Source organism: Lagenorhynchus albirostris, chromosome 8, assembly GCF_949774975.1.
Source record: "Lagenorhynchus albirostris chromosome 8, mLagAlb1.1, whole genome shotgun sequence".
NCBI lineage: Eukaryota > Metazoa > Chordata > Mammalia > Artiodactyla > Delphinidae > Lagenorhynchus > Lagenorhynchus albirostris.
The window spans coordinates 59,315,281-59,339,470 of NC_083102.1; the positions used below are offsets into that span (position 1 = coordinate 59,315,281).

The 24,190-nt window shown below is 38.7% G+C and overlaps 1 long non-coding RNA gene across 1 annotated transcript in view; it reads right to left on the bottom strand.

Annotated features, from left to right (window-relative positions):
• The window catches only part of LOC132524734 (uncharacterized), a 113,973-nt gene that overhangs the window by 36,507 nt on the left and 53,276 nt on the right, over positions 1-24,190 (bottom strand). Inside the window, exon 2 of the long non-coding RNA XR_009541997.1 lies at positions 928-986. This is a non-coding gene — a long non-coding RNA (uncharacterized LOC132524734). The remainder of the gene's footprint in view (positions 1-927; positions 987-24,190) is intronic.

Sequence of the window (24,190 nt, forward strand, 5' to 3'; positions counted from 1 at the left end):
GAATTCAGCACCACCAAACCAGCTTTACAACAAATGCTAAAGGAACTTCTCTAGGCAGGAAACACAAGAGAAGGAAAAGGCCTACAAAAACAAAAACAAAACAATTAAGAAAATGGTAATAGGAATATACATATAGAAAATTACCTTAAATGTAAGTGGATTAAATGCTCCAACCGAAAGACATAGACTGGCTGAATAGATACAAAAACAAGACGAATCTATATGCTGCCTACAAGAGACCCACTTCAGACCTAGGGACACATACTGATTGAAAGTGAGGGGATGGAAAAAGATATTCCATGCAGAGGGATATCAAAAGAAAGCTGGAGTAGCAATTCTCATATCAGACAAAATAGACTTTAAAATAAAGACTATTGGGCTTCCCTGGTGGCGCAGTGGTTGAGCGTCCGCCTGCCGATGCAGGGGACATGGGTTCGTGCCCCAGTCTGGGAAGATCCCACATGCCGCGGAGCGGCTGGGCCCGTGAGCCATGGCCGCTGTGCCTGCGCATCCGGAGCCTGTGCTCCACAACGGGAGAGGCCACGACAGTGAGAGGCCCACGTACCACAAAAAAAAAAATAAAAAAAAATAAAAAATAAAAAAATAAAGACTATTACAAGAGACAAAGAAGGACACTACATAATGATCAAGAGATCAATCCAAGAAGAAGATATAACAGTTGTAAATATTTACACACCCAACATAGGAGCACGTCAATACATAAGGCAAATGCTAACAGCCATAAAAGGGGAAATCGACAGTAACACAAACATAGAAGGGGACTTAAACACACCACTTTCACCAATGGACAAATCATCCAAAATGAAAATAAATAAGAAAACACAAGCTTTAAATGACACATTAAACAAGGTGGACTTAATTGATATTTATAGAACATTCCATCCAAAAACAACAGAATACACTTACTTCTCAAGTGCTCATGGAACATTCTCCAGGATAGATCATACTTGGGTCACAAATCAAGCCTGTAAATTTAAGAAAATTGAAATCTTATCAAGGATCTTTTCCAACCACAAGGTTGAGACTAGATATCAATTACAAGAAAAAATCTGTAAAAAATACAGACACATGGAGGCTAAATAATACACTACTAAATAGCAAGAGATCACTGAAGAAATCAAAGAGGAAATCAAAAAATAAACAAACGACAATAAAAAAACGACAGCCCAAAACCTATGGGATGCAGCAGAAGCAGTTCTAAGAGGGAAGTTTATAGCAATACTATTCTACCTCAAGAAACAAGAAACTTCAAAAATGAACAACCTAACCTTACACCTAAAGCAATTAGAGAAAGAACAAAAAAATCCCCAAAGTTAGCAGAAGGAAATAAATCATAAAGACAGATCAGAAATAAATGAAAAAGAAATGAAGGAAACAATAGCAAAGATCAATAAAACTAAAGGCTGGTTCTCTGAGAGATAAACAAAATTGATAAACCATTAGCCAGACTCATCAAGAAAAAAAGAGGGAAGACTCAGTTCAGTAGAATTAGAAATGAAAAAGGAGAAGTAGCAACTGACACTGCAGAAATACAAAGGATCATGAGAGATTACTACAAACAACGATACGCCAATAAAATGAACAACCTGGAAGAAATGGACAAATTCTTAGAAAAGCACAACTTTCTGAGACTGAACCAGGAAGAAATAGAAAATATAAGCAGACCAATCACAAGCACTGAAATGGAAACTGTGATTAAAAATCTTCCAACAAACAAAAGCCAGATGGCTTCACAGGTGAATTCTATCAAACATTTAGAGATGAGCTAACTCCTATCCTTCTCAAACTCTTCCAAAGTATAGCAGAGGGAGGAACACTCCCAAACTCATTCTACAAGGCCATGAACACCCTGATACCAAAACCAGACAAAGATGTCACAAAGAAAGAAAACTACAGGCCAATAACACTAATGGAAATAGATGCAAAAATCCTCAAAATACCAGCAAACAGAATCCAACAGCACATTAAAAGGATCACACACCATGATCAAGTGGGGTTTATCCCAGTAATGCAAGGATTCTTCAGTATACGCAAATCAATGTGATAAACCATAGTAACAAACTGAAGGAGAAAAACCATATGATCATCTCAATAGATGCAGAAAAAACTTTCGACAAAATTCAACCCATTTATGATAAAAAACCCTCCAGAAAGTAGGAATAGAGGGAACTTACCTCAACATAATAAAGGCCATATATCACAAACCCACAGCCAACATCATTCTCAATGGTGAAAAACTGAAACCATTTCCACTCAGATCAGGAATAAGACAAGGTTGCCAACTCTCACCACTATTATTCAACACAGTTTTGGAAGTTTTAGCCACAGCAATCAGTGATGAAAGGAAATAAAAGGAATGAAAATTGGAAAGAAGAAGTAAAACTATCACCGTTTGCAGATGACATGATACTATACATAGAGAATCCTAAAGATGCTACCAGAAAACTACTAGTGGTAATCAATGAATTTGGTAAAGTAGCAGGATACAAAATTAATACACAGAAATCTCTTGCATTCCTATACACTCATGATGAAAAATCTGAAAATGAAATTCAGGAAACACTCCCATTTACCACTGCAACAAAAAGAATAAAATACCTAGGAATAAACTTACCTAAAGAGACAAAAGACCTGTATGCATAAAACTATGACACTGATGAAAGAAATTAAAGACGATACAAACAGTTGTAGTGATATACCATGTTCTTGGATTGGAAGTACCAACATTGTGAAAATGACTCTACTACCCAAAAGCAATCTACAGATTCAATGCAATCCCTATCAAACTACCAATGGCATTTTTCACAGAACTAGAACAAAAAATTCCACAATTTGTATGGAAACATAAAAGACCCCGAATAGCCAAAGCAATCTTGAGAAAGAAAAACGGACTTGGAGGAATCAGGTTCCCAGACTTCAGACTATAATACAAAGCTACAGTAATCAAAACAGTATGGTACAGGCACAAAAACAGAAATATAGATCAATGGAACAGGATAGAAAGCCCAGAGATAAACCCACGCACATATGGTCACCTTATTTTTGATAAAGGAGGCAAGAATATCCAATGGAGAAAAGACAGGCTCTTCAATAAGTGGCACTGGGGAAACTGGACAGCTACATGTAAAAGAATGAAATTAGAACCCTCTCTAACACCATACACAAAAATAAACTCAAAATGGATTAAAGACCTAAATGAAGGGCCAGACACTATAAAACTCTTAGAGGAAAACATAGACCGAACACTCTATGACATAAATCATAGAAAGATTCTTTTTGACCCACCTCCTAGAGAAATGGAAATAAAAACAAAAATAAACAAATGGGACCTAATGAAACTTCAATGCTTTTGCACAGCAAAGGAAACCATAAACAAGATGAAAAGAAAACCCTCAGAATGGGTGAAAATATTTACAAACAAACAACTGACAAAGGACTAATCTCCAAAATATACAAGCAGCCCATGCAGCTCAAAATCAAACAAACAAACAACCCAATCCAAAAATGGGCAGAAGACCTAAATAGACATTTCTCCAAAGAAGATATACAGATTGCCAACAAACGCATGAAAGGATGCTCAACATCACTAATTATTAGAGAAATGCAAGTCAAAACTACAATGAGGTATCACCTCACATCGGTCAGAATGGCCAATATCAAAAAATCTACAAACAATAAATGCTGGAGAGGATGTGGAGAAAAGAGAACACTCTTGCATTGTTGGTAGGAATGTAAACTGATGCAGCCACTATGGAGAACAGTATGGAGTTTTCCAAAAACTAAAAATAGATCTACCATACAACCTGGCAATTCCACTACTGGCCATATCCCCTGAGAAAACCATAATTCAAAACGAGTTATGTTCCACAATGTTCATTGCAGCTCTATTTACAATAGCCAGGACATGGAAGCAACCTAAGTGTCCACTGACAGATGAATGGATAAGGAAGATGTGGCACATATATACAATGGAATATTACTTAGCCATAAAAAGAAACGAAACTGAGTTATTTTAGTGAGGTGGATGGACATAGAGACTGTCATACAGAGTGAAGTAAGTCAGATAGAGAAAAACAAATATCGTATGCTAAAACATATATATGGAATCAAAAACAAAAAAACGTTCTGAAGAACTTAGGGGCTGGACAGGAATAAAGACGCAGACGTAGAATATGGACTTGAGGACACGGTGAGGGGGAAAGGTAAGCTGGGACAAAGTGAGAGAGTGGCATGGACATATATACACTACCAAATGTAAAATAGATAGCTAGTGGGAAGCAGCCGCATAGCACAGGGAGATCAGCTCGGTGCTTTGTGACCACCAGAGGGGTGGGATAGGGAGGGTGGGAGCGAGATGCAAAAGGGAGGAGATATGGGGATATATGTATACATATAGCTGATTCACTTTGTTATACACGAGCAACTAATACAACATTGTAAAGCAATTATACTCCAATAAAGGTGTTAAAAAAAAAAACTGTTGATTTTGCCTATATCCATATGTATCTCATTAGTGACACATGTAAGTGTAAAGATGACCCAACATTTACCAATAGTTGCATTTGAAAGCTTCCAATGTTTTCCAAGGGAAGGTCAGACAACCCTTGTTATTCAGCACCCAGTGTAAGTCAAGAACACCAAAGTAAGTGTTAGAAGACAAAGTTATTCCCTTCAGTATTTCACCATCTTAAACCTTAGGCTAAAGAAAACCCCCATCCAAATCGTAGATCAATTCATTTTTCTTGAGTACAAAGTATTATTAGTGGTCCTGGAAGTGGCCCGCAGTCAAAATAGCAAATAGAAAGAAGCATGGGAACATGTGACAGAATTCCTTATTCAGAAATGCTATAAAGGGATATGACAAAATTTCTAATAACTCTCCAGGCTTTGTTGCTGTGTTCCCTAAATTATTGTGGAGAGGGCACATGTAAATTGGCCCTTCATAGAGGACTTAAATAGGATTGTAGCTGCAGGCAGAGCCTAGGCATTCTTATCCAATATCTATCTCCTATCCCTTCCCGATAGAACCCGATTTTGAAAGTTTATCCTTTGACCCTCAGTTCCAGAGAAAGGTTTTGTTTTGTCTAAGCCAATCAATATTTGACAGTTCCCTAATGACTGACGAAGGGGTACATGGCTTCACTTGGCTCAAACGGACTGCGGCTGTGCTCTGTGCTTAGAGAGAGGTTTTCTATCTGTTCTTGATTTAAACAATGGAGCATATGGCATGTTACACCAGAAGGTATCCAGTGTGAATGAAGGGAACCAGCCTAAGATGAGACCAGGGCTGAGGACTGCAGAACACAGAGAAGGAAGGAAGACGGGTCCTTGATGAGCCGCTGTTCATGTTGTCCTGGGGCCTGCCCCACTTTTGAATTTCCAGTTATATGAAATCATTAGCCAGGGTCAGTGGGAATCAGATATGTTTCATACACAGATTATATTAACTAACACATTGAGTCAATATCCATGGCACAGCTTTATAGACATTTGGCTGGAGAATATGATTAAGAGCGTAGGTCTGTAGCTATTGGAGTTTCATGGGAAAACCATGGGCCTTGAAAGGGGACAGACCTGGGTTCCAATGTTGGCTCCTCTATTTACTTGTTGTAGGGTCTTGGGCCGGTAGCCTATCTCTTTGCTTCAGGTGACTCACATGTCATCAGTAAATTATACTATATCTATCTGATAGAATTTTAAGGATTAAAATGTCAGTGAGATAAAATTACACAGTGACTGGCACATAGTGAATGGGCAAAAAATGGTAGCTAGTAGCTAGTATTAGCTACTTAAAGAAATATTTTTTGACCCAAGTCTCATTTCTTTGATCCTTCCTATAAAACTTTGAAGAAGTATTGCCTAAATTCGTTCTTCACTTCCTTAAGTTCAAGTCTATTTGTAGCCTACTATAATCAGGTTTTAGTTTCCCTATCAAGGTCATCAAATCCACTGAATTCTTCAGGTAGTCATCTTCCTCTTCATTTCAGTTGCACTTGACTCAATTAACTAATCCTTCCTTTTCATAGTACTTTATTTTCTTGGCTACCAGAACACCATCCTTTCTTGAATTTCCCCCTGCTCTGTTCATTGATTGCACCTTTGCTGGCTTTTCCTCCTCTGTTTTCCTCTAAATTTGGGGATATTCCCAAGCTCAGTCCTGGCCCTCTCTTCCTCCCTCTCTGATCTCCCTGTGTGACAATTCAGCCCCCAAGGATTTATCCACCATTGGTTTGCTGATGACCTTCACATTCACACCTCTAACCCAAATCTTGCCCCTGAACTCCAGGTCATATATGCAGCTTCCTGCTTGACATCTCCGCTGGGATGCCTATTTTTCTCCGTTCTCATGTAACCACCCTAGTGCAGCCGTCATTCATCTTACCTCTGCTATCATAATAGCCTCTTAATTAGTGTCTCCATTACAACTCTGGCCACTCCCCACACCACCTCTCTCCATTTTCTACCCAGCAGCCAGAATGATGAAAAAAAAAAAAATGCAATTCAGAACATATTCCTTAGCTGGTTAAAATCCTCCAATGCTTTCCCGTAGCCCTTGTGATAAAATTCCAAACCCTAGCAAGGCCTACCAGGCTGGGCCACTGCCTTTCTCTCGACTCACCTCGTATCCCTCTCCGTCTTCACCACGCTCCAGTCACTGTGGTCTTCTCTTGTCCTCAAACGGGCCCAGCTTAGGCCACTGCATTTGCTTTTCTCACTTTCTGGATTGCCCTTCCAATGGCTGACTTCTCGTCATTTAATTCATTCAGTCTCCAGCGCAAAGATTACTTTTCCAAAGGAACCCCATAGCCACTGTCTATCACTTTATCCTGCTTCATATTTTTCACAGCACTCATTATGCTCTAAAATCATCTTGTCATCTGGCTCCCTCATTACAGTGTAAACTGCTGTAGAGCTGAAATCATATCTTTCTTATTCACCATTCTATTTCTCTCACCTAGAATAGTGCTCAGTACCTACTAGGTGCTCAAAAGTTTTTACTGAGTGAATAAAGGAATGAATGAGTAATAATAGTGTTTAACTAACATTGAACTGCATTTGGTATTTTGTGGAGTCCTTTCACTTTCATTACCTGGCATCATCCCCATGATAATCTGTGAGGTAGGTATTATTGTTAAATTCATTTACAGATGAACTGAGTAATTTGGTGCCCTTTTACCTCCACATTTTTTTAAGTCCTCAAAGAAGAAGAAAGTCAAGGAACCTTAGTAAAATAATATAATAGGCTAAGCTAACCATCTGTGAACTTTTGCTTTTTGTTCTTAACCAAATGTTAGAAATTGAACTACATGTGTTTCTAGCCTGAACACTACAAACCATTCAAACAAAATTCTCTCTATTATTTCTGGGTCCAGATGCAAGAGGTCCATGGTAGTCAATGCTCTGTAATTAAATGAGATTTCAGGCTGAGCTTCTAATCCCCTGAGACACAGAATGTGCAGCTGTACTAATAACTCGGCCTATTATATGGAAAGCCAGCCAGGCCCTTATTTCTTTATGTATGTCCACACATATACACACACTCACACACATACATTCACATTTATATTTTTAAAGCCAACAACAATCTAAACACAAGGTTCTCATTCTGTCTTTAAATATGGGAAATAATATTAGATTAAGTTAATGTAATCACTAACATCATGTTCTGAAAATTGAAAACTAATGCAGCTTTGTTCCACACCCCCAAACTGCCCAAGAAATCAGAATTTCCAGAATACTCAGACCCATACTTTTCAATGATAAAATATATGTACCACACTTGGAGTAAGGTACATAATTTAATATTTTATTGTGTTTGATTTACAGGCTTCCTCAGTCCTTATTAAATTTCAGTTTTCACAATTGAGGAAAGGCCTTAAAGAAAACATACTTTGTGGTTAAAGATGTATCCCACATGTGCTGGGCGGGCAATTTAAAAGGCCTGTTAACTCTTCTCTGAGCCTTCACAGTGCTGCTGAAAATCCTGATTGCAAAGCTCAGGTGAGTAGGGCTGAAGCAGAAAGGGTCAGTGTTCAGATTCCAGGCTAAAAGTAATGCTTACTTCTTTGAGGTCTGATGTTACATCAACATCTACCCCAGAGCAAAATCTGGTATGCAAAGCTTTGGAAAATTATATGAAAGTGTGTCTTTTATCTTTTTTTTTTTTTTTTAAGAAATTTTAAGGGGGTAGGGAGAGTGATTTGTTTCTGACAACTTTGGCAAGGCTTTCACTAAGCACACTTTCAGGGCTTCCCTGGTGGTGCAGTGGTTGAGAGTCTGCTTTCCGAGGCAGGGCACACGGGTTCGTGCCCCGGTCCGGGAAGATCCCACATGCTGCGGAGTGGCTGGGCCCGTGAGCCATGGCTGCTGAGCCTGTGCATCTGGAGCCTGTGCTCCGCAACGGGAGAGGCCACAACAGTGAGAGGCCCGCGTACCGCAAAAACAAACAAACTAACAACAAAAAAAAACTAAGCACGCTTTCAGAGCAGCAATTCCCTAGCTGACAAAGGCCTGGACGTGACCTCAAATATCTGCAGCTTGAGAAATGTTACACGGAGCCACAGATGACTTCAGTCAGGAATTCCAGGTCCCGATGAACAGGTACCTCTGGACTTTCAACTGTCAGTGCCGCTTCCTGAAAGCACTGCCTGCTCCAGGGACTCTGGCCTGAAAAAGATCCAAGCTATGGAACTGAAATCACCGAAGAATAAAAATACCCTTTTGGTTTTTCCAAACAAACAGTCCCTGCTAATCTTAATCCAACTCCAATGCCACCTAACCTTGAAGATGTTTCCAAGTCTCTTATCCCTGGGGAACTATGCTCTCATGCCTCTCTTGCACCTTTGCATTTCTATTGTGTCAGTGATCATATTCTGTCCTACCCGCTATTCCACACAACAGGGAACAGGAGGCTTTGCCCTCTACTTTATATCCTCTATCTCATCTCAGAGTCACCTTTGATTCTTTCTTCTCCCACAATGACTACATCTCATCAATCATTAACACTTCCTGATTCTCTTTTCTCAGTATCTCCTGAAAACATTCACTTCTTTACAGTCCCACTGTCCCATCTGAGTCTGAGCTACCTCCAGGTCTTGTTTTATCATCATAATACTCTAAAACGTTTTCCTGACTCAAGTCTTATCCTTGGTCTGCCTCCTCTTGCCCATTTATTTCTTGCTCTGTAGCCAGAGTGATTTTTTTCCTAAAATGCCTATTTATCTGATCATCTCATTCCCTTGCTTAAAATTTTAGTATCATCCCATTGTCCTAGGGATGAGATCTAAACTCCTTACCATGGCTTACAAGGTTCTATCTCTCCCTTCTAACTCTTGTACTATACACTCCAGAGATACTTAACTCCTTTAGTTCCTCCTTTGAAGCCTGTTGGGCCCTTTCTTGCCTCTGAGCCTTTGCCTATGCTGTTCCCCAGTACTCTCCCTATGGCTTCACCTGGCTAATTCCTACTCATGCCTTTGTTCTCACGTTAGATACAACTTCTACCTGGACAGCATCCTTGACCTCTATTTCATCTTGTTCTTTTCTAACACAGCATTTTGTCTTCCCCTAGCACAGCACTTAGACTTTATTATTCTTTTTCCCCTTTAGACTAGAAGCTCCCCAAGCACAGAAAGTCTATGTACTTTGCTCTTATATCTTCATCACCTAGCTCAGTGCCTGGCACACAGAAAGGCATTTAATAGCCACTCAATGAAATATTAACCTTTATCCTTCCACACAATTTGACTCAGTGCCTTGTACATAATGGATGCTCAATAGCAATTGATGAATCAGATCAAATTGACACATTGCTCAAATTATCTGACAGAAAATGCAGGTTGTTGAGACACAGTAACACAATTAGCTGGTTTAGGAACTATTAAAAGGTTATTTTCTGAAAAATGGATTTGACTCTGGTGATCAATGACCTTTGACTACTAAGATGACCAGAATAAGCAGACCATGATATGGTTGCTGAAATCATCTGGAAGATATTGGTGTTTGATTTTTACTGTCTGTTTTGCAACTCCATCTATTGCCTAGAAATTGGTCACTATAGGGATTGGTAGGAATTAAAAATGACCGTAATCCTGATTATAATACCTACTAATAGGCATTTACCATGTCCTTTACACGCATCAACTCAATTAATCCTCACAATAATTCTGAAAAGTAGAAACTGTTATTATTCTACTTTACAGATGAAATAACTGAGGCTGAAAAAAGTTCAATAACTTTCTTAAAGTCACACAGCTGGAGAGTGGTAGAGACAGAATCTGAACCTCAGAAGTCTTATTTTGGATTCCATGCTTTAAAATATTATGCTGTATTGCCACTACTCTTTGCTTCAATAACTAACTAGGGACTTAGATTTGGGGATATATGAATTTATGGGCCGTGCAAAAGCCTTAGGAGTCTTTTGTGTGGGCAGCATACATAATGCTTAGGAAACAAGGTCAGCCTCTTGTCATACCTGCTGGTCTTGATTTTAATAAAGCTTTGCAAGCTAGTCGTAAGAGAAATGGGAGCAATTTGGAAATAAATTACTTCCATTATGCTGCAGGATCTCCTATATACTGTGGCACTTAGGAATTATTCACAGATGTATGTTTACAGTTAAAAAATCAACTACACTGTGCTCAATTATATGGGGGAAAGACTCTAGTAAACAGTTTTTAATTGGATTGAAATTAAGATAAATTTAGGATAATGAAGGAAAATGTCTTAACAGCAAGATTTATAGACTGTGTGCAAAACTCCCATTGGAAGTGAAGGAAGTCCAGTATTTTGAAATGTAAAATTTACATTCACTTGAAGAAAAAAGATTATGTGTACAATCTATTTCCATGTAGTCATGAAATTCTTTCAAAACAACCTAGGTTACACGTGGGTCCTTCAACAGACATATATGAGCATTTGCTGTGTACGAAGTCCTATGCTAACTACTATGGGAGACAGAAAATTCTCTGAAATCTACAGATTTTACACAAGTTACAGATTTCAAGTAATTTAAAACCTACTTAGTTTTAAGACTTCTCTGTTAAAGGGAATACATGGTGTAGGCATAAATATTCATAAAATGACAGAACTAAGTTATTAAGTGTTCTTTTGGAAGAAATGCTGCCTTTGGTAAAGGAGGAAATGAGATCCTAGAAGCATATACATCCTGAAAGAAGAGAAAGACATGGGATTTATTTTTTTCCTCCTTTAATTCTAGGGTTTAAATGCAATAAAATGTATATGGAACATCCTATATGAAGTTTAAAAAACTAGGTTCTTTGAAAGCATTAGTAATATGGGGTGGGTTTTGAAGGATGGCACTAAGTCTACATTTAAAATCATATAAATGACTTGGAATAAATCATGGTATATTTTAAACCCATGCTATTCAAAGTGTGGTCTGTGGATAAGCAGCAGCAGCATCACTTAAAAGCTTGTGAGAAATGCAGAATCTCAGGCCAACCCCAGACCTACTGAATCAGAATCTGCATTTTAACAAGACCCCAAGTGAATCTGTATGCACATTAATGTTTAGAAGCATTGGTCTAAAAAAAAATCTGTGGCACAAAAGATGTTGCATCTTTGCTCTTTTTGCAATAATCATGTGTCATCATATCTTCTCTTTTTTCTCTATTCCCATCTGCAAACCATCTCCTTCAGATAAACTGATTTTTATCACCATCTCCTAACCAAAATTTAAGATTTTCTGTCTCTACTGCTTTTCACAAGAACTGCTCTTTACCTGAATGCGTTCTGTTTTCCTTTACACTTAAGCCATCTAGACTATCTGCATTTCCAGAATATGCTGGGCTCTTTCACAATTTCTGCCCAGATTTCCCTCCCTATCCTTATTTTGACCCACTTGGCCTTCAGGACTCTGTGAAGACTTTTATGTACCCTTCTTACTGTATTCTAAAATCTTTTTTCACTTTATTCTCCTAGTACTTGATAATATTTCTATGTGATAACACTAATCGCATTGCAATGTATTGTTAACATGTTCTCTTTCAGTACACTGTAAGTGTCTCAAGGGAAGAAATGTTTTAGCTGCTTTTGTAGCCTGGGTGCTTAAAAATGTTTGCTGAATGAGTGCTTTATTTGCAAATTAAAAATTATGCTTGCCTATTCTGTCAAACACTGGTCAGTGAACTAACTATAAGTATTAAGAAGAAAAGGAGCCAAGTCTAGGATCTCTAAAATGTTATCAACAATGCTTATACACAACACACATGTGCGCACACACACACACACACACACACACACACACGCTATTTGACCCTAATTTATTGATATATAATAAGCGATACAGCTTCTACAGGAAAAGTACCTGACTAATGTCAGATGATCTCACATTTGACAGGTACAAGTCAGATAATGCTAAAATGCATAAGGAGTAGCATAACATGGGTAAATTGTAAGATGACTTTCTATAGTCTTTATCATGGGAGTCCATGACACTATTATAGTTTGTGATCTTAAATCAAGTTGGATCTCTTTTTGTTTTGTAATTTCTCCATCTGTAAACTGCTTGTTACCCATCTATGGGAAAAAGGACAGTATGGGTATTAACCTCTGATAACACCCTAGAAATATGTTCAAGTCGCTATTGCAGATTTTTCTGGAATATTTTTCAACTTTGGGACACCTAGACTGAAGGGCAAGATAATTTTTGCCAAGTCTTACTAGGAATTTCTGGTTAGATTTTTTTCTCAATTGATGTGAGCACTGGTCGATTTTTATAGGATATTGTTGCTTTAGGAAGATATGGAAGATTTAAAAATAGACTTAGCTTATAGTAATCAAAACTGTATGGTACTGGCACAAAAACAGACACATAGATCAATGGAAGAGAATAGGCAGCCCAGAAATAAACCTACACACTTATGGTCAATTCATCTATGACAAAGGAGGCAAGAATATACAATAAAGAAAAGACTGTCTTTTCCATAAGTGATACCAGGAAAACTGGATAGCTACATGTAAAAGAATGAAATTAGAACATTCTCTAACACTATATACAAAAAATAAACTCAAAATGGATTAAAGACCTAAATGTAGGGCTTCCCTTGTGGCGCAGTGGTTGAGAATCTACCTGCTAATGCAGGGGACACGGGTTCAAGCCCTGGTCTGGGAGGATCCCACATGGCACGGAGCAACTAGGCCCGTGAGCCACAACTACTGAGCCTGCGCATCTGGAGCCTGTGCTCCGCAACAAGAGAGGCCACCAGAGTGAGAGGCCCGCACACCGCGATGAAGAGTGGCTCCCGCTTGCCACAACTTGAGAAAGCCCTCGCACAGAAACAAAGACGCAACACAGCAAAAATAAATAAATTAATTAATAAAAACTCCTACCTGCAACATCTTCCTTAAAAAAAAAAAAAAAAAAAAGACCTAAATGTAAGACTGGAAACCATAAAGCTCCTAGAAAAAAAACATAGGGAGAACACTCTTTGACATAAATCATAGCAATATTTTTTTTGGATCTGTCTCCTAAAGCAAAGGAAATAAAAGCAAAAATAAACAAATAGGAACTAATTAAACTTAAAAGCTTTTGCACAGCAAAGGAAGCTACTGACAAAATGAAAAGACATCCTACTTAGTGGGAGAAAATATTTGCAAATGTTATGACCAATAAGGGGCTAATATCCAAAATATATAAACAGCTCATACAGATATTTCTCCAAAGGGACATGCAGATGGCCAACATCACTAGTCATCAGGGAAATGCAAAGCAAAACCACAAAGAGATTTCACCTCACACCTGTCAGAATGGCTATCACCAAAAAGAACACAAATAACAAATGTTGGTGAGGATGTGGAGAAAAGAGAACACTTGTGCACTGTTGGTGGGAGTGTAAATTGGTGCATCCACTGTGGAAAACAGTATGAAGGTTTCTCAAAAAACTAAAAATAGAGCTACCATATGACCCCACACTGGGTATATATCCAAAAAAACCAAAAACACTAATTCAAAAAGATTCATGCACCTCAATGTTCATACCAAACTTATTTACAATTAACAATATATGGAAGCAACCTAAGTGTCCATCAACAGACGAATGGACAAAGAAGAGGTAGTGTATATATACAATGGAATATTACTCAGCCATAAGAAAGAATGAAATTTTGCCATTTACAACAATACAGATGGACTTGGAGGGTATTATGCTAACTGAAATAAGTCAGACAGAGAAAGACAAATACTGTATGATATCACTTATATGTGGAATCTAAAAATATAACAAACTAGTGAATATAACAAAACAGAAACAGACTCACAGGTATAGAGAACAAGCTAGAGGTTACCTTGGGGAGAGAAAAGGGGGGAGGGGCAACACAGAGGTAGGAGATTAAAAGGTACATACTATTATGTATAAAATAAATTATAAGGATATACTGTACAGCACAGGGAACATAGCCAATATTTTATAATAACTATAAATGGAGTATAACTTTTTTAAACATCTTTATTGGAATATAATTGCTTTACAATGGTGTGTTAGTTTCTGCTTTATAACAAAGTGAATCAGCTATACATATACATATATGCCCATATCTCCTCCCTCTTGCGTCTCCCTCCCACCCTCCCTATCCCACCCCTCTAGGTGGTCACAAAGCACTGAGCTGATCTCCCTGTGCTATGCAGCTGCTTCCCACTGGCTATCTATTTTACATTTGGTAGTGTATATATGTCCATACCACTCTCTCACTTCTCCCCAGCTTAGCCTTCCCCCGCCCTGTGTCCTCAAGTCCATTATCTACGTCTGCATCTTTATTCCTATCCTGCCCCTAGGTTCTTCAGAACCATTTTTTTTAGATTCCATATATATGTGTTAGCATATAGTATTTGTTTTTCTCTTTCTGACTTACTTCACTCTGTATGACAGACTCTAGGTCCATTCACCTCACTACAAATAACTCAATTTTGTTTCTTTGTATGGCTGACTAATAGTCCATTGTATATATGTGCCACATCTTCTTTATCCATTCATCTGTCAATGGACACTTAGGTTGCTTGCATGCCCTGGCTATTGTAAATAGAGCTGCAATGAACATTGTGGTACATGACTCTTTTTGAATTATGGTTTACTCAGGGTATATGCCCAGTAGTGCAATTGCTAGGTTGTATGGTAGTTCTAATTTTAGTTTTTTAAGAAACCTCCATACTGTTCTCCATAGTGGTTGTATCAGTTTACATTCCCACCAACAGTACAAGAGGGCTCCCTTTTCTCCACACTCTCTCCAGCAGTTATTGTTTGTAGATTATTTCATGATGTCCATTCTGACTTGTGTGAGGTGATACGTCATTGTAGTTTTGATTTGCATTTCTCTAATGATTAGTGATGTTGAGCATCCTTTCATGTGGTTGTTGGCAATCTGTATATCTTCTTTGGAGAAATGTCTATTTAGGTCTTATGCCCATTTTTGGATTGGGTTATTTGTTTTTTTGATATTTGGAGTATAACCTTTAAAAAGTTTGAATCACTATATTGTACACCTGTAGCTTATTACAATATTGTAAATCAATTAAACTTCAATTTAAAAAGACTAATAATAATAAAAAAGTTAAACTTAGCTTGAAGTAGAATGCAGTTAGGGAGGTAGAAACTGGACTCAACATTTTGTGTAATATTATTTGGATCAGAGAAAGCTATGAAGATTAGATTACCATTCAGATTCTGGCTGTTGGGTTAGAATTCCAAGATGTTCATGTATTTTTAAAAATTGAGATATAAATGACATTCAACATTATATTAGTTTCAAGTGTACAACATAGTGATTCAATATTTGTCTATATTGTGAAATGATCATTACAATAAGCCTAAAATGTCCATGTATTTTTTTCTCTTTTTTTAAGTTAATTTTTATTGGATTATAGTTGATTTATGATGTTGTGTTAGTTTCTGCTGTATAGCAAACTGAATCAGTTATACATATACATATATCCACTCTTTTTTAGATTCTTTTCCCATATAGGTCATTACAGAGTTTTGAGTAGAGTTCCCTGTGCTATACAGTAGGTTCTTATTAGTTATCTATTTTTTATATATTGTATATATGTCAATCCCAATCTCCCAATTTATCCTTCCCCCCTTGGTAACCATAAGTTTGTTCCCTACATCTGTGCCTCTATTTCTGTTTTGTAAATAAGTTCATTCATACTATTTTTTTAGATTACACATATAAGCGATATCATATGATATTTGTCTTTCTCTTTCTCACTTACTTCACTCAGTATGACAATCTCTAGGTCCATCCATGTTGCTGCCAATGGCGTTATTTTGTTTTTTATGGCTGAGTAATACTCCATTGTATATATGTACCACATCTTCTTTATCCATTCATCGTCGATAAAATGTCCATGTATTTTTGAGCAACCAAAATTAAGGGGAAAACAGATCATTTAAAAATATCTGTATGAACAAAAGTTTAATATTTTTATTTGCATGAAATAAAGATCTTCAAAAGATATGGGGACAGGGGCTTCCCTGGTGGCGCAGTGGTTGAGAGTCCGCCTGCCGATGCAGGGGACACGGGTTCATGCCCCGGTCCGGGAGGATCCCACATACCGCGGAGCGGCTGGGCCCGTGAGCCATGGCGCTGAGCCTGCGCGTCCGGAGCCTGTGCTCCGCAAGGGGAGAGGCCACAGCAGTGAGAGGCCCGCGTACCAAAAAAAAAAAAAAAAAAAAAGATATGGGGACAAAAGACAACTAGATAACTCAATGTAAGATAGCAAATGTCTCTGTCCGTTCAGGCTGCTATAACAAAATACCACAGACTGGGGTGGCTTATAAACAACAGAAATTTACTTCTTACAGTTCTAGAGGTTGGAAGACCAAGATGAGGGTGCCAGTATGGTTGGATTACAGTGAAGGTCCTCTCCAGGGATTAAGACCATTGACTTCTTGCTGTGTCCTCACATAGTGAAAGGGGTTAGGGAGCTCTGTGGGGGTCTCTTTTACAAGAGCACTAATCCTACTCACAAGGGGTCTCATCCTCATGACCTAAGCACCATCTAAAGGCCCCATCTCCTAGTATCATTACACTGGGCATTAGGATTTCAAAATATGAATTTGGGGGAGACACAAACATTCAGATCATAGCAGCAAACAAACAGTAGAGGAACAGTACAGATAATAACTCTTGGTTTCTGTTTCTGATAAAATGGCAGACGTAGGTATCTTTAAAAGTTATGATAAGAATGACTAAAAATGCTGGATACAATATTAAAAAGAAAATAATTTAAAATGCATAGCTCAACTCGCGAAACCATAAAGAAAATCCTTAGAGAAAAGCATAAGTCCAGAGAAGTGAGGGAACATTGGTGTAGGTAGTTGCCTGGGGGGGTGGAGTCAGAACTTTGGTTTCCAAAGGCTGGAATGTGGGACAAATGCCAAAGTCAAGGGCAAACCCAAGGTGGGAGGTATGATCAGATATCAACTGTATAAAGTCTGGACCTCCTAATACTGGGTGAAAAGGAGGAAAAAACACCCCTTAGAGAAAGAGAGTGAGTAAACTCACTTGTCTTTCTCTCTGTTCTAGGTAGAGGTGATAAAATATGTTTTCTAAAAATTCATAACCAGAAGGTTGCCCTCAAGTGGATTTGGAAATGTTACTTGCACTGTTCAAGTTGAGAAATTAGTTTAAAATGGTTCACTTGTGAAGGTGCCTCTAGGGACACAGCAGAAGTCAATGTATATTCTGAAGAAGCTCATCTTAAACCTAGGCCTCAAAGAATTACCATTCCAAGGAACATGAGCTCACATGTAAGATTCAAAAATATATGAGGAAATAAGTCACCATTAGAAAGTTAGCAGAAACAACAAAGACTACAGATATTAAAACTACTGGATAAATGTATAAAATATTTGTGTGAAATACATGTAAATAAATGAAAGAGCCTATTAAAACTATGGTCCAAAACCCAAGAGACTATTAAAAGTACCAAGCTGATTTTAAAAAGAACAAATACAATTTATAGAAACTAAAAATATAATAATTAAATTAGATACACAATAGAATAACCATTAGATTGGGAAAAAATTAAGGGAAAATTATTAAACAGAAACACTAACTGAAAAGACTATCAGAACACATATTGGACATAGATTAAAAATATGAAAACTTTGATGCATTGAGTACGGAGTGCGGACACACATCTACTGGATGCTTCAGGCAGAGGGTGGAGAAGCAGCAACATCTGAAGTGACATCTGAGAATCTTCTGGAATTGTGGAATAACAGGTCACATAAAATATGAGTTAAAGTAAATCCCAAGCAGTATAAATAAAAAGTTCTACATTTAGACACATTTTAGAAAAACCAAAGGCAAGAGAAGATCTTAAAAGCAGAGAGAGGAGATAAATCAGAAAGGCTACACAGTGTAATGGTCAAGAATGTAGACTCTGCAGCCAGACTGCCTGGGTTCAAAGCTAGGTTCTATAGATGATGAGCTGTTTGCCTCCTTTCCTCATCTGTAAAGTGTAAGGACCTTCCTCACAGTAGAGGAAGTGGTAGATGAATTTAAATGTACATAAATATAGCTGAAAATAGTCCTTGGCACATTGTAACACTATAAGCTTTAGCTATTATTTTTTTAATTCTTATTACCTATACAGAACGAGGAGGAAGATGGCGGAAGAGTAAGATGCGGAGATCACCTTCCTCCCCACAGATACATCAGAAATACACCTACACGTGGAACAACTCCTACAGAACACCCACTGAACGCTGGCAGAAGACCTCAGACCTCCCAAAAGGCAAGAAACTCCCCATGTACCTGGGTAGGGCAAAAGAAAAGAGAATAAACAGAGACAAAAGAATAGGGACGGGACCTGCACCAGTGGGAGGGAGCTGTGAAGGAGGAAAGGTTTCCACACACTAGGAAGCCCCTTTGCGGGCGGAGACTGCGGGTGGCGGAGCGGAGAAGCTTCGGAGTCGCGGAGGAGAGCACAGCAACACAGGTGCAGAGGGCAAAGCGGAGAGCTTCCCGCACAGAGTATCAGTGCCGACCAGCACTCACCAGCCCGAGAGGTTTGCCTGCTCACCCGCCGGGGTGGGCGGGGGCTGGGAGCTGAGGCGCGGGCTTCGGTCGGAGAGCAGGGAGAGGACAGGCGGCATGAACACAGCCTGAAGGGGCTAGTGCGCCACAGTTGGCCTGGAGGGAGTCCGGGGAAAAGTCTGGACCTGCAGAAGAGGCAAGAGACTTTTTCTTCCCTCTTTGTTTCCTGGTGCGCCAGGAGAGGGGATTAAGAGCGCTGCTTAAAGGATCTCCAGAGACAGGCGCAAGCCGCGGGTAAAAGCGCGGACCCCAGAGATGGGCATGAGACGCTAAGGCTGCTGCTGCCGCCACCAAGAAGCCTGTGTGCGAGCACAGGTCACTCTCCACACCTCCCCTCCTGGGAACCTGAGTCTGTGCAGCCCGCCACTGCCAGGGTCCCAGGATCCAGGGACAACTTCCCCAGCAGAATGCACGATGCGCCTCAGGCTGGTGCAACGTCACTCTGGCGTCTGCCGCAGCAGGCTCACCCCGCACTCCGTGCCCCTCCCTCCCCCCGGCCTGAGTGAGCCAGGGCCCCCGAATCAGTGGCTCCTTTAACCCAGTCCTTTCTGAGCGAAGAACAGACGCCCTATGGCAAACTACACGCAGAAGCGAGGCCAAACCCAAAGCTGAGCCCCTGCAGCTGTGAGAAGAAAGAAGAGAAGGAAATTTTTCCATGCAGCCTCAGGAGCAGCGGATTAAAGCTCCACAATAAACTTGATGTACCCAGCATTGGTGGAATACCTGAATAGACAGTGAATCATCCCAAATTGAGGAGGTGGACTTTGAGAGCAAGACATATTATTTTTTCCACTTTTCCTCTTTTTGTGAGTGTGTAGATGTATGCTTCGGTGTGAGATTTTGTCTGTATAGCTTTGCTTTCACCATTTGTCCTAGGGTTCTGTCCATCCGTTTTGCTTTTTTTTTTTTAACTTAAAATTTTTTTCTTAATAATTACTTTTTATTTTAATAACTTTATTTTATCTTACATTATTTTATTTTATCCTCTTCCTTCCTTCTTTTCTTTCTTTCTTTCTTTCTTTTCTTTTCTTTTCTTTTCCTTCTACTTTTTCTCCCTCTTATTCTGAGCCATGTGGATGAAAGGCTCTTGGTGCTGCAGCCAGGAGTCAGTGCTGTGCCTCTGAGGTGGGAGAGCCAACTTCAGGACACTGGTCCACAAGAGACCTCCCAGCTCCATGTAATATCAAATGGTGAAAATCTCCCAGAGATCTCCATCTCAACACCAACACCCAGCTTCACTCAATGACCAGCAAGCTACAGTGCTGGACACCCTATGCCAAACAACTAGCAAGACAGGAACACAACCCCACCCATTAGCAGAGAGGCTGCCTAAAATCATAATAAGACCACAGACACCCCAAAACACACCACCAGATGTGGACCTGCCCACCAGAAAGACAAGATCCAGCCTCATCCACCAGAACACAGGCACTAGTCCCCTCCACCAGGAAGCCTACACAACCCACTGAACCAACCTTAGCCACTGGGGACAGACACCAAAAACAATGGGAAATACGAACCTGCAGCCTGCAAAAATGAGACCCCAAACACAGGAAGATAAGCAAAATGAGAAGACAGAAAAACACACAGCAGATGAAGGAGCAAGATAAAAACCCACCAGACCTAATAAATGAAGAGGAAATTGGCAGTCTACCTGAAAAAGAATTCAGAATAGTGATAGTAAAGATGATCCAAAATCTTGGAAATAGAATAGAGAAAATGCAAGAAACATTTAACAAGGACCTAGAAGAACTAAAGAGGAAAAAAGCAATGATGAACAACACAATAAATGAAATTAAAAATACTCTAGAAGGGATCAATAGCAGAATAACTGAGGCAGAAGAACGGATAAGTGACCTGGAAGACAAAATAGTGGAAATGACTACTGCAGAACAGAATAAAGAAAAAAGAATGAAAAGAACTGAGGACAGTCTCAGAGACCTCTGGGACAACATTAAACATACCAACGTTCGAATTATAGGGGTCCCAGAAGAAGAAGAGTAAAAGAAAGGGACTGAGAAAATATTTGAAAAGATAATAGTTGAAAACTTCCCTAATATAGGAAAGGAAATATTTAATCAAGTCCCGAAGCACAGAGAGTCCCATACAGGATAAAACCAAGAAGAAACACACCAAGACACATATTAATCAAACTGTCAAAAATTAAATACAAAGAAAACATATTAAAAGCAGCAAGGGAAAAACAAAAAATAACACACAAGGGAATCCCCATAAGGTTAACAGCTGATATTTCAGCAGAGACTCTGCAAGCCAGAAGGGACTGGCAAGACATATTTAAAGTGATGAAGGAGAAGAACCTACAACCAAGATTACTCTACCCAGCAAGGATCTCCTTCAGATTTGATGGAGAAATTAAAAACTTTACAGACAAGCAAAAGCTGAGAGAGTTCAGCACCACTAAACCAGCTTCACAACAAATGCTAAAGGAACTTCTCTAGGCAAGAAACACAAGAGAAGGAAAAGGCCTACAATAACAAACCCAAAACAATTAAGAAAATGGGAACAGGAACATACATATCGATAATTACCTTAAATGTAAATGGATTAAATGCTCCCACCAAAAGACACAGACTGGCTGAATGGATACAAAAACAAGACCCATATATATGCTGCCTACAAGAGACCCACTTCAGACCTAGGGACACATACAGACTGAAAGTGAGGGGATGGAAAAAGATATTCTATGCAAATGGAAACCAAAAGAAAGCTGGAGTAGCAGTTCTCATATCAGACAAAATAGACTTTAAAATAAACACCATTGCAAGAGACAAAGAAGGACACTACATAATGATCAAGGGATTGATCCAAGTAATTATAACAATTGTAAATATTCATGCACCCAACACAGGAGCACCTCAATACATAAGGCAAATACTAATAGCCATAAAAGGGGAAATCGACAGTAACACATTCATAGTAGGGGACTTTAACACCCCACTTTCACCAATGGACAGATAATCCAGAATAAAAATAAATAAGGAAACACAAGCTTTAAATGATACATTAAAAAAGATGGACTTAATTGATATTTATAGGACATTCCTTGCAAAAACAACAGAATACACATTTTTCTCAAGTGCTCATGAAACATTCTCCAAGATAGATCATATCTTGGGTCACAAATCAAGCCTTGGTAAATTGAAGAAAATTGAAATTGTGTCAAGTATCTTTTCCGACCACAATGCTATGAGACTAGATATCAGTTACAGGAAAATATCTGTAAAAAATACAAACACATAGAGGCTAAACAATACACTACTTAATAACAAAGTAATCACTGAAGAAATCAAAGAGGAAATCAAAAAATACCTAGAAACAAATGACAATGGAGACACGACGACCCAAAACTTATGGGATGCAGCAAAAGCAAGTTCTAAGAGGGAAGTTTATAGCAATACAATCCTACCTTAAGAAACAGGAAACATCTCGAATAAACAACCTAACCATGCACCTAAAGCAGTTAGAGAAAGAAGAACAAAAAACTCCAAAGTTATCAGAAGGAAAGAAATCATAAAGATCAGATCAGAAATAAATGAAAAAGAAATGAAGGAAACGACAGCAAAGATAAATAAAACTAAAAGCTGGTTCTTTGAGAAGATAAACAAAATTGATAAACCATTAGCCAGACTCATCAAGAAAAAAAGGGAGAAGACTCAAATCAATAGAATTAGAAATGAAAAAGGAGAAGTCACAACTGACACTGCAGAAATACAAAAGTTCATGAGAGATTACTACAAGCAACTATATGCCAATAAAATGGACAACCTGGAAGAAATGGACAAATTCTTAGAAATGCACTATCTGCCAAGACTGAAACAGAAAGAAATAGAAAATATGAACAGAGCAATCACAAGCACTGAAGTTGAAACTGTGATTAAAAATCTTCCAACAAACAAAAGCCCAGGACCAGATGCTTTCACAGGCGAGTTCTATGAAGCATTTAGAGAAGAGGTAACACCTGTCCTTCTCAAACTCTTCCAAAATATAGCAGGAGGAACACTCCCATACTTATTCTACGAGGCCACCATCACTCTGATACCAAAACCAGACAAAGATGTCACAAAGAAAGAAAACTACAGGCCTATGTCACTGATGAACATAGATGCAAAAATCCTCAACAAAATAGTAGCAAACAGAATCCAACAGCACATTAAAAGAATCCTACACCATGATCAAGTGGGGTTCATTCCAGGAATTCAAGGATTCTTCAATATACGCAAACAATCAATGTGATACGCCATATTAACAAATTGAAGGAGAAAAGCCATATGATCATCTCAATAGATGCAGAGAAAGCTTTCAACAAAATTCAGCACCCATTTATGATAAAAACCCTGCAGAAAGTAGGCATAGAGGGAACTTTCCTCAACATAATAAATGCCATATATGACAAACCCACAGAAACATCATCCTCAATGGTGAAAAACTGAAAGCATTTCCACTAAGATCAGGAACAAGACAAGGTTGCCCACTCTCACCACTCTTATTCAACATAGTTTTGGAAGTTTTAGCCACAGCAATTAGAGAAGAAAAGGAAATAAAAGGAATCCAAATCGGAAAAGAAGTGAAGCTGTCACTGTTTGCAGATGACATGATACTATACATAGAGAATCCTAAAGATGCTACCAGAAAACTACTAGAGCTAATCAATGAATTTGGCAAAGTAGCAGGATACAAAATTAATGTACAGAAATCTGTGGCATTCCTGTACACTAATGATGAAAAATCTGAAAGTGAAATTAAGAAAACACTCTCATTTACCATTGCAACAAAAAGAAAAAAAAATCTAGGAATAAACCTACCTAAGGAGACAAAAGACCTGTATGCAGAAAATTATAAGACACTGATGAAAGAAGTTAAAGATGATACAAATAGATGGAGAGATATACCATGTTCTTGGATTGGAAGAATCAACATTGTCAAAAATGACTCTACTACCCAAAGCAATCTACAGATTCAATGCAATTCCTATCAAACCACCACTGGCGTTTTTCACAGAACTAGAACAAAAAATTTCACAATTTGTATGGAAACACAAAAGACCCCAAATAGCCAAAGCAATCTTGAGAGCGAAAAATTGAGCTGG